A 10,105-nucleotide genomic window follows, 5' to 3' on the forward strand; every position below is an offset into this window, starting at 1 on the left:
ATCACCTGAGACTACATTTGAAGTACTACATTTATTATTAAAAAGTAGTACATTTATTATAATAAAGCTGACACTAGGGGCGCCTGGGTGGTTCAGTGGATTAAGCCGCTGCCTTCGGCTCAGGTCATGATCTCAGGGTCCTGGGATCGAGCCCCGCATCGGGCTCTCTGCTCCGCAGGGAGCCTGCTTCCTCCTCTCTCTCTGCCTGCCTCTCTGCATACTTGTGATCTCTCTCTCTGTCAAATAAATAAATAAAAAAAATAAAAAATAAAAAAATAAAGCTGACACTATGACTAAATGCTTGTGTACCCTAAAATTCATATGTTGGAGCCCCAAATCCCTCAATATGATATAATTTAGAGACTGAGTCTTTGAGAAGTAATTGCATTTGAATAACTTCATGAAGGTGAATCCCTCATGATGACATCGGTATACCTATTAGGGGATGAGGGGCCCAGAGACATTTAATTATGTGACTGGAAAACAGTTCCAATGGTTCCTGCCCAATTAAACCTGAAATTCTAAGAAGGCTCTCAAATCTGATCTTTGATCTTTTTTCACCTGCTTTCTCTCTTTCTTAGTCATCAAAAAAAAAATAAAAAGTAGAAAAACCTAACATGTAGAGTTCTGTAGATTTTTTTTATCTCATGATTGTCCTCAGAACCAATGCAAAGACAATTCCTGGACAGTAAGAATCAATAAGAACACAATTACCAGGCCATTTTTTTCTACTTCAAATATTAACTAAAAAGTACTTGAGAATTGGGATAAGAAATAAGAATTCAAGGACATAGCAGGTTTTAATCCTCGATTTTTTTTTTTTCAGGTGAAATCAGGCCTTTATTTCAACAGTACAAACTCCGTTTATTTGTGTGTAAAGTGCCAGTTTTATATACAAATCAGTAAGTAAACTTTAATATCTGCTTTGAAGCACCGAGACTGAAGCCTCCGGAGGACCTCGGAGTAACTGACCCATCCTGCGGGGTCTGACTCACTCCAGGGCCCCGAACTTTGGGCCCCGACTGCCGCCGGGAGCCACGGTGCACTCACGGATGGCAGCCTGCCTGCAAACGCCAAACACGGCCACGGTCTTTCCTACCAATCCGAGTAGCTTCTGTCTAAGCTGCTTTCTAGGTGAGATGACTAGCATCACTAATCAACAGGCTTGCCTATGAGGTAGCTACACAGTTTTAACAACACTATTGATGAACATTATGGATAATTCATGGTGTAGCCGGTTTGATACACTTCAAGTGGCTGATTTTTTTTTTTTTATGAGAAAGGGGGGTGGGGTGTCAGCAAAATAAGAGCACATCTTCATTCACTTAGAAGTCAGCATCCAAGGTAAAAGAATTCTCTGTTGGACTGGACATCACTCCCATCCTCTGATACTCACCTACTCTTGTCAAAGAAGTTAGTCTTCCCTTCCAGTGAAATATTCTCCATAAAGTCAAATGGATTTTCTACTCGGAAAACCTTGCCAAAACCCAGCTCCAGCATAAGCTGGTCTGCCACGAACTCAATGTACTGCTTCATTAACATGCAGTTCATCCCAATGAGCTCACGGGCAGGGCCTCCGTGAGGAACTCCTGCTTTATCCGAATGGCATTGATGATTATTTCTCTCACTCTCTGCTTGGAAGGTTTATGGACCAGGTGTCTGAACATCAGGCAGGCAAAGTCACAGTGTAAACCCTCATCTCTGCTGATAAGTTCATTGGAAAACGTGAGGCCAGGCATCAGGCCATGTATCTTGAGCCAGAATATTGACGCAAAAGAACCCGTGAAGAAGATTCCTTCCACAGTGGCGAAGGCCACAACCCATTCTCCATAGGTTGCCTCTTTGTCCCCAATCCAATGCAAGGCCCAATCTGCCTTCTTCTTTACACCAGGCATTGTCTTGATGGCGTTGAAGAGAAATTTCCTTTCTTTGGAATCTTCAATGTAAGTGTCAATGAGGAGACTGTACATCTTGGAATGGATGTTTTCCATGGCAATTTGGAAGCCACAGAAACAGCGGGCTTCTGTGATCTGAACTTCTGGGCTAAAGCGCTCCACCAAGTTTTCATTGACTATGCCATCACTGGCGGCAAAGAAAGCCAGAACATGGGATATAAAGTATCTCTCCTCAGGCTTCAGGGAGTCCCAGTGCTCAGTGTCCTTGGAGAGATCCACCTCTTCGGTGGTCCAAAAGGAAGCCGCAGCTTTCTTACACATCTGCCAAATATCATGGTCCTCAATAGGGAAGATGACAAAGCGACGAGGGTTTTCTCGCAGCAGTGGCTTGTCCTCCATGCTGGGGCCAAGTACCTCAGTTTTCGGCTCTGCGGGCTCCTGGAAGATCCTCCTGGCGGTCTTGCTGGCCAGAACGCGGGTCCCGCTAAGACTCGGGGGCATGTTCTCCTTGTCCGCCAGGCTGAGCCCCTTGAGGGGCGAGAGCTGGAGCTGCTGCTGCTGCTGCTAGTGGTCCATGATGGTGGTGAGCGGGACAGGGACGGAGAGCATGGCGGTCGCGAGGCGGGACGGCAGGTGAGGCGGCCCGCGGGTCCTGGGCTAATCCTCGATTTTTAATCTATATGAGGTAAAGAACCTTAAATATATGAAACAACTAGACAAAAGTCTCTAGTTCTCTGACAGAGTGTTAAGTGGTAGAGTGTTAGACATCCTGTAACTATTCAGAAGAGGAAAAGAGAAATGTCTCATAAGGCTGTGTTGGTATTAAGTACCACATGAAAGACTACATTTCTGTCCAAACAGGACAAAGCATGAGAAACACAAAAACCCCATTCCATATATCAAATGACTTGCCAGTTAAAGTCAAGCCCTCACAATCACATAAACACTGATTTCTTTATTTCAATTAATTTCTTTTAGACAATAAAAATATGAAGAAAAGAGATGATGTTCAATGTATTGGTTTTCCTCAATGTTCTCTCTGCTGAGTTCCATGAGATAGCTTGCACAACGTAGCAGGAACGAGGCTGCTGTTGTGCTTAGTAGCTCTAACAGTCTCCTTTTTAAAGTTTAGTATGTCCCTATTCTTTAGGGTGCTTATATTAAGAGAAATAATACAATCAATATTCCCATCTTATTATTTTTTTCCTAGAACAATGGGTTTTCTATGAAACTTCATTTATTTAAACTCATATTAGACAGGTATACCAAAGTATACAGATTTCTGAATCTAGGGGAAGAATACTATCTTCCTTCTACTGTCCATGAAAATACCACTCTAAAAACTTTTGAATACACTAGTAACAACAACTAACACATGTTGAAGGCTGTACCAGGAACAGGTACCAGGAACTCCTCTAGTTACTTTCCCATAATTACTTCATTTAACAACCAAAACAACCCCATAAAGTAAAGGTTAATCCTGCTCAATGCCAAAGGCCTAGGAAGTAGTGGATCCTGGACACAATCCTAGGAGTATGGTTCTAGAGCCCATACTCTTAAACTACTTTACCCCCATTATCTTGACAGCATCATTATACTAAGCTGCTCATCCAAAACTGCATAGGGACTGAATTCTTTTTGTTCTGGGACTTCACATGTCTTTTTTCTAACCTGGTATCTATCCAGCTTTCCATTAACATATATACCCAATCAAAATTGAGCTTATAGACTTGATGGGGGGGTAGTTCAATGTTGTTAAGTAAGCTTTGGGGAAAAAAAAAGTGCCAGGAGGAAATCACACAGCTAAGATCTGCACAACATTTATAACATTTAAGCAGATAAGAACTAGGAACTATAAGACTTTAAAATTCACACTGGCAGGAAGCCTCAATCAGTGATGATAAAAAAAAATGATGCAAATTTAAGTGGATTAAATAGAAAGAAAAGAAAACTCATTTGGGGGGGAAATCTTTAATCAAGCCAAAGTGGTGAAGACAATAGAGATTGATGATATAGAAATGGTTAATATTTTTATATCTACTGAGATCAGCCCTATTCAGGTGATATTTTTTCTCCAATTTCTCTAGTTCTTGATAACTGAACTCTGGTAAGCCTATCATAGTCTGGTAGGACTGAGATGAAGTCCACATAAAGAATGAATTTTTTTTTTAAGAAAAAAATTTATCTAAATAGGCTCAAACTTGAGAGCTAGAAAGGAGTTTATATATCCTCCAACCACATCAGGAAAGAAGTGAGACCAAAAGAGGTTAATTAAACTTCCTCATGGTTACTCAAAAGTTAATTAATGTAAGCTTGAGTTAGTTATGTCATGACAGAAGTCTATAGTGAGGGGCGCCTGGGTGGCTCAGTGGGTTAAAGCCTCTGCCTTCAGCTCAGGTCATGATCTCAGGGTCCTGGGATCGAGCCCCGCATCGGGCTCTCTGCTCCGTGGAGAGCCTGCTTCCTCCTCTCTCTCTGCCTGCCTCTCTGCCTACCTGTGATCTCTGTCTGTCAAATAAATAAATAAAATCTTAAAAAAAAAAACCAGTAACAGATTAAGGTGAAAGGGCATACCTATGGCATGCAGACACCAAGAAGACTAAACTGTTTAAAAAGCAAAAGACAATGAAAGTTAAGATTAACAAAGCACAAAGCACTAGGAAAATTAAAATGCAAAGATGGGGACCCCATTAGCTGGGAGGGAATATGATGCCCTCAATGAGTCTGGACGTGAGGTTGTTGACTGCAGAAAGTCCCTGGTGAAAAGGAAAAGGAGACTGAGATTTGGCTGCAATGTGGGCAACAAAGAATAAGGGTATGAAAGTACAAAAGGTAGAAAAGATGGACTTCAATGCATGTAAAAATGGGGGTCAATGTGATGTAATAAGCATTATCTTAGAGAAGCAGCACCCTGACAGTAAACGGATTACTGCCATGAGGCTGAAGTGCCAGAGACAACATAGTTGGGGGTGGGGGGTGTCAGGAAACAAGCTCCAGCTGGGTTCTTGATAATGATATTCTGTTCCACTCAGCCACTTTCTAGGAAAAAATATTTTCTAATTCTCCATTGTCATTAACGAAAAGCCAAAGTTTAGAGACTGTCTTTTTGAAACTCAGTTTTTACCATGTTCTAGTTAGTTTTACTAAGAATTTTAGTTTCCTCAAATCTCCTCTGACTCAAACATTCACACTATTTTGATATACACACGTATCTATAAACATATGGGTAAATTAGACTATGACATTAAAGGAAGATTATTGCCATCATATTTTACATTTTCCAGGTATGATCTCAAGTGACTATGCTGCTTTAATAACCTTCTTCATTTGTAGCCTTGGGTTACTCCTTCATTTTGTCAGATTAAAATGTGGTGTCAGTACTTAGGCTTCATTTCAAATCAAGTCAATGTTTATTTCACATTCAATTGGTTAGTCTTTTTACCTCGAGTTTACTACATAGAGCATATCAACAATCACAGTAATGCGCTATACTAAATTCCAATTCAAAAGCATTTAAAATTTAATAGGCTATTAAATTGTTACAACTTAGATTTAAAGGAGTGTGCAACTGGAAGAATTTCTGGATGTTTTTCTGATAATACAATGGCTTATGACTACAATTTATTTATAGCTTACTCCATGCCAGGCCTAGTGGTATACATCCTACGTTTGTTACATCACTTAATACTTCAAACAACTCTGTGAAATGCTACATATTTTTCTTCATATTTTATAGGTAAATATACTCAGTTATTATTGTTCAGAAAGTTGTATGTACAGGCAACATTCTGAGCACTTTGAGTGTTCTGTGACATAAGTGTCACAAAACAAACAACAGAGGTAGGTTATGTTTTCCTCTTGTTTCACTGAGATGAATACAATTTAAGTAAGTAGAATAGTTATTAAGCAGCAGGTCCAAGCTCTCAGAATTTTCTTTTTTTAGCTCATAGAACTTAAGTAACTTTCTGAATATACCACAGAGCTTAGACTTAGATAGATGTACACTGACTTAGAGGCTCTGGTCTCAATCACTATGGCAATTGTCACTTCATCTGACTCTTGTCTCTACGCAGACAATTTTCAGACCATTCAGAACAGGGTGAAAACTCGATTAATTTATACAAGATATGTTATAACATCCTATAACTATTATTTGATTATATCAAAACAATTTTAGCCAGAGTTTATACACATAAATACACACACAGACACACACACACAATAATAATTTTTGTCATTAGGATTTAATATCCTGAAGGAATTTTCTTTCATATTAGAGATTCTCTGACCTTTCTCTGTCTCCCTATGACAACTGTGGCTTTAGCTTAAGGTTCTAAAACAAGGTTATGTTAGAAGAGCTGAAGACAAGAGCAAATTTTTTTCCAACCGTCTCAAAACAACACTACAAAAGAACTTCCATAAGAAATGACACACTTGTAACTTGTTACTCCACAATGATTCTGCAAGTATTTACAAAGTATCTATTAAATGGTATTTTGAATACCATGGATATAAATACAGTCTCTTAAGAAAACCAATATTGAGATGGGAAAAGAAAGGTATAATGGAATATACACATGCGACTACTTATAATTCAGTCTACACATGTACAATAGCAAACTGGTTAAGAAGGAAGATTCTGAAAGTGAATTCTTAAGTTTGAACGATAACTCAGGCCACCTCCCTAGCTGGGTAAGTCTGAGAAGCTTACATAAACTCTGTACTTGAGTTTGTTCATCCATGAACTGAGGGGTAAGAGTATTTACTGTATTAGGTGGTTTCGAGAATTAGCCAAGATAATGCCAGTGTCTGACAATAACCACCTAATGTATCCTACATATTATCACAGGATGTGCTAAATTGTACGACTAAAGTCCTATGGAAACCCAGAATAAAGTTGAACCTTTTCTTTCTAGGGAAGACAGATGGACAGTTAGGGAATTTTTTGCAGAGTTCTACATTAGTCCTGTGTCTTGATTTGGTTGTCTGCAAATGAAAGCAGAAATACACTCTAGGGAGAGGGAACCACCTAACCAAGGGCATGAGTGGAAACATGTGGTCGACTGGTGAAGTGGCCATGCTCTAATAAGGTAGAACATAGGGTTTGGGGTTTAAAAGGTAAGGCTGAGAAAGAAAATGAAAGAAGTAGTAGTAAGAGACAGATTATAAAGACAAAAGAAACTAAAAGAAAGAAGCTATCAGTGTCTACCAGCAGGAATCCTCTACTGTCAACTGAGTTAGTAGACGCTAAATGATACAAGGGGAAAGGCCAAATAAGGGCCCAGATAATGAAGCAATTTACATATCTCCTAATATTCAACATAAAAGCATACTGTGCACTTCAAAAAAATAATATAATGGCTTCAATGAATTCTGTGCCTCTGCATTAGCATGGGTAATCAGTGGTGAATACAAAGTAATTCATATCATTAATTATAAATAGCCCATTTTGAAGAAGTAAGCTACAACTGTGCATTGCACTTAATTTAATCAAGCATGGTACACGTTACTAATTAAGTTGAGAGTAACTAACACAAGTGTTCAATTTCAAAAGAAATAAGGACTGGAACAGATGATATATCAACCCAATGGTGATTGACTTTGTTTTATATTCAATCAAAATTATTATATCATAGTTAATTTCAACCATTTTCACCATAATTTTACAAAGCATTTCTTGAAGAAGTAGAGATTATTCAAAAAGTTAAATATTTGCAAAGGTCCCACAGGCAATACCCTATAGCAACATTTCACACTTTTGTACTAAAATGAAGTCATGAAAATGAACTTTCCTAACACTAATATATAATATAGACTATGTATCCAGGTACTTAAATTTTATGAGCTTGAGAATATTGTACAGGTGAGCTCAGAAGATTTCAGCAAAGAAATCCTACCAGACACTTTTTCTAAACAGAAATCAATGGCAACACATGGATCATATGTAAATCAACTCAGTATCTTATGAAGCCAATCAACATTGTTTTCTTCCTATGGATTTTGCTCACATCATTAAATTCAATGAGTATTTTCTAGATTTCTCTTTCGTTCAGGTTCCACTATTGCTACAGAATGCAATGGTACTGAAGAGGACTATATTGAGCAGGTGAAAGCTAGATACATCCTTTTTTAAGAACAATGAAAACCTTTTTAGTGACCAAATTGCTAAGTGGATTAGTGAACTAGTGACTGATAAAGACTGCCTTCAGAATCATGTCAGTTTTCCATTTCCCAAGTTGAGCTACTTGTCAATGTTTTGATTTGCTATCTTTGTAGCAGAGACATCCAAAACACTGTCTTCTGCAAATAACTGATTTTATTTTTCTGCAAGACACATTATGTGCCATATAGACCTTGGACAATTTCATGTTACTCATGTCCTTTACTACAGCTATTTATAAGGATGCTCCCAAAAAAGGCTGATCCTGAAGGAAATCCTAAAAGTAAAAAATGAGAATGTGAATAATATAAACTTCCTAATAATTGTGGTGAATACTTAAGCTGTACAGTTTTGGATTCCATGGGGATATTTCAATTCAGTAGATTTCTCTATAATACAATCTTCAGAGTGTTAACTGACGTTCTCATCTGTGTTATGTTCTCAGACTGTAGCTAAAACATTTTCCCCAACAGGTGGTCAGTTGTATGCCAACTACTCATGTCTACCACTGTTAACAAGGTATGCTAATTTGGTCAAGGTATTCAAGATAAATAGAGTATGCAGGATTTTTATGTGGGGAGGAAACCACTGGTGTGATGGAGGGCAGAAGAGAATCTTTCACACTGCGGAGCACACAGAGAGGATGAATCCCAGTGATATTTGCCTGTGAAAACAGGAGGGGCCAAATTGTGGGTTCCTGGGGAGCTCAGAGGACATTACTAAGCAGAGTCCCTGCCCTTAAAGACATAGTAGGACAAATAACCTATGCAGATACAGCCTATAAGCAGCAGTTTGAAAAATGCTGGGGGTTGGGGCAGGGGCAGGGAGAAGGCAGCAGATGGGAGGGAGAGGGATTTGCTCATCTTAGAGCATGGCCCAGAGAAAGAAGGATCACAGAGAGAGCCCTTCAGGAGCAAAGGAGCTGGCAGTTGCCATTTTCCCCACCCTCATCATAAACAACCACCAACTCCAGGAATTAACCACAACACTCATTATCTAACTGACTTGCACCAAGCCGGCCCCCCTCCCCACCAAGGCTTTCACAGTCATGCTCCCCTTAGTCCTGGTGCTGCAGATCCCACCCTCAGGAGAGCAATGCAAACCCTGCCAACATATGTCCTGACCCTTGTGTTTTGTGGGACTTTACTTTTGGGGGTGCTAGGTCTCCTTTAGCAAGCAGAGCACCACACAACTTGTTAAAATGCACCCCACCACCCCTGCTCAGGACCAGACATTGCCCATGAGAGGCAAAGAGAGCCTCTTCAGACAACTGGAAAGGAAAAATAGACCAAGACTCAACAGGAGAGCAGACATAAGACATAGGAGATGCTCCCTGAAGTGCCAGGCCCTGGAGAACAGGCTACACTGCTCTGCAGGGCACTACAGGACTCCTTCTTCATAAGGCTGTTATCATTAAGGACAAGAGAAATAGCTGAATTCCCTAAAAAACAAAACAAAACAAAACAGAAACAGAAAGTCAGACAAGAGGAGCAGACAGAGAAATAGCTCCCAAATGAAGGAACGGAGCCAAACTATGGCAAGGGGCCAAAGCAAAACAGTTATAAGTAATATGCCCGGTAGAGAATTTAACGTAATGGTCATACCCCACCTATACACTGCCTTCAAGAGGCTAATTTCAGAAAAATGATCATGAAGATACTCACTGGACTTGAGAAAAGAGTAGAAGACATCAATGAGCCCTTAACATAAAGATAAAAAAGAACCAATCAGAGATCAAGAACACAAAAAATGCAATACAATTCACAGAATAAACAGCAGACTATATGAAGCAGAGAAATGAACGCATGACCTGGAAGACAGAAAAATGATGAGTAATCAAGCTGAGCAGAGAAAAGGAAAGAAACTTAAGCAAATTGTGAATAGTCTTAGGGGACTCAGTGATTCCATCAAGTATAATAACACTCGCATTATAGGTGTCCCAGAAGAAGGGAGAAAAGGGGGCAGGCAATGTTTTTGAAGAAATAGTAGGTAAAAATTTTCCTAATCTGGGGAAGGAAACAGAGATACAGATCCAGGACATATAAAAATC

At 39.5% G+C, this 10,105-nt stretch overlaps 1 pseudogene; it reads right to left on the reverse strand.

Annotated features, from left to right (window-relative positions):
- Positions 1-1,325: 1,325 nt before the first annotated feature.
- On the reverse strand, positions 1,326-2,504 carry LOC123938968 (annotated as a pseudogene).
- Positions 2,505-10,105: the final 7,601 nt, after the last annotated feature.

Source organism: Meles meles, chromosome 3 (genome assembly GCF_922984935.1).
Source record: "Meles meles chromosome 3, mMelMel3.1 paternal haplotype, whole genome shotgun sequence".
In the NCBI taxonomy this organism is placed as follows: domain Eukaryota; kingdom Metazoa; phylum Chordata; class Mammalia; order Carnivora; family Mustelidae; genus Meles; species Meles meles.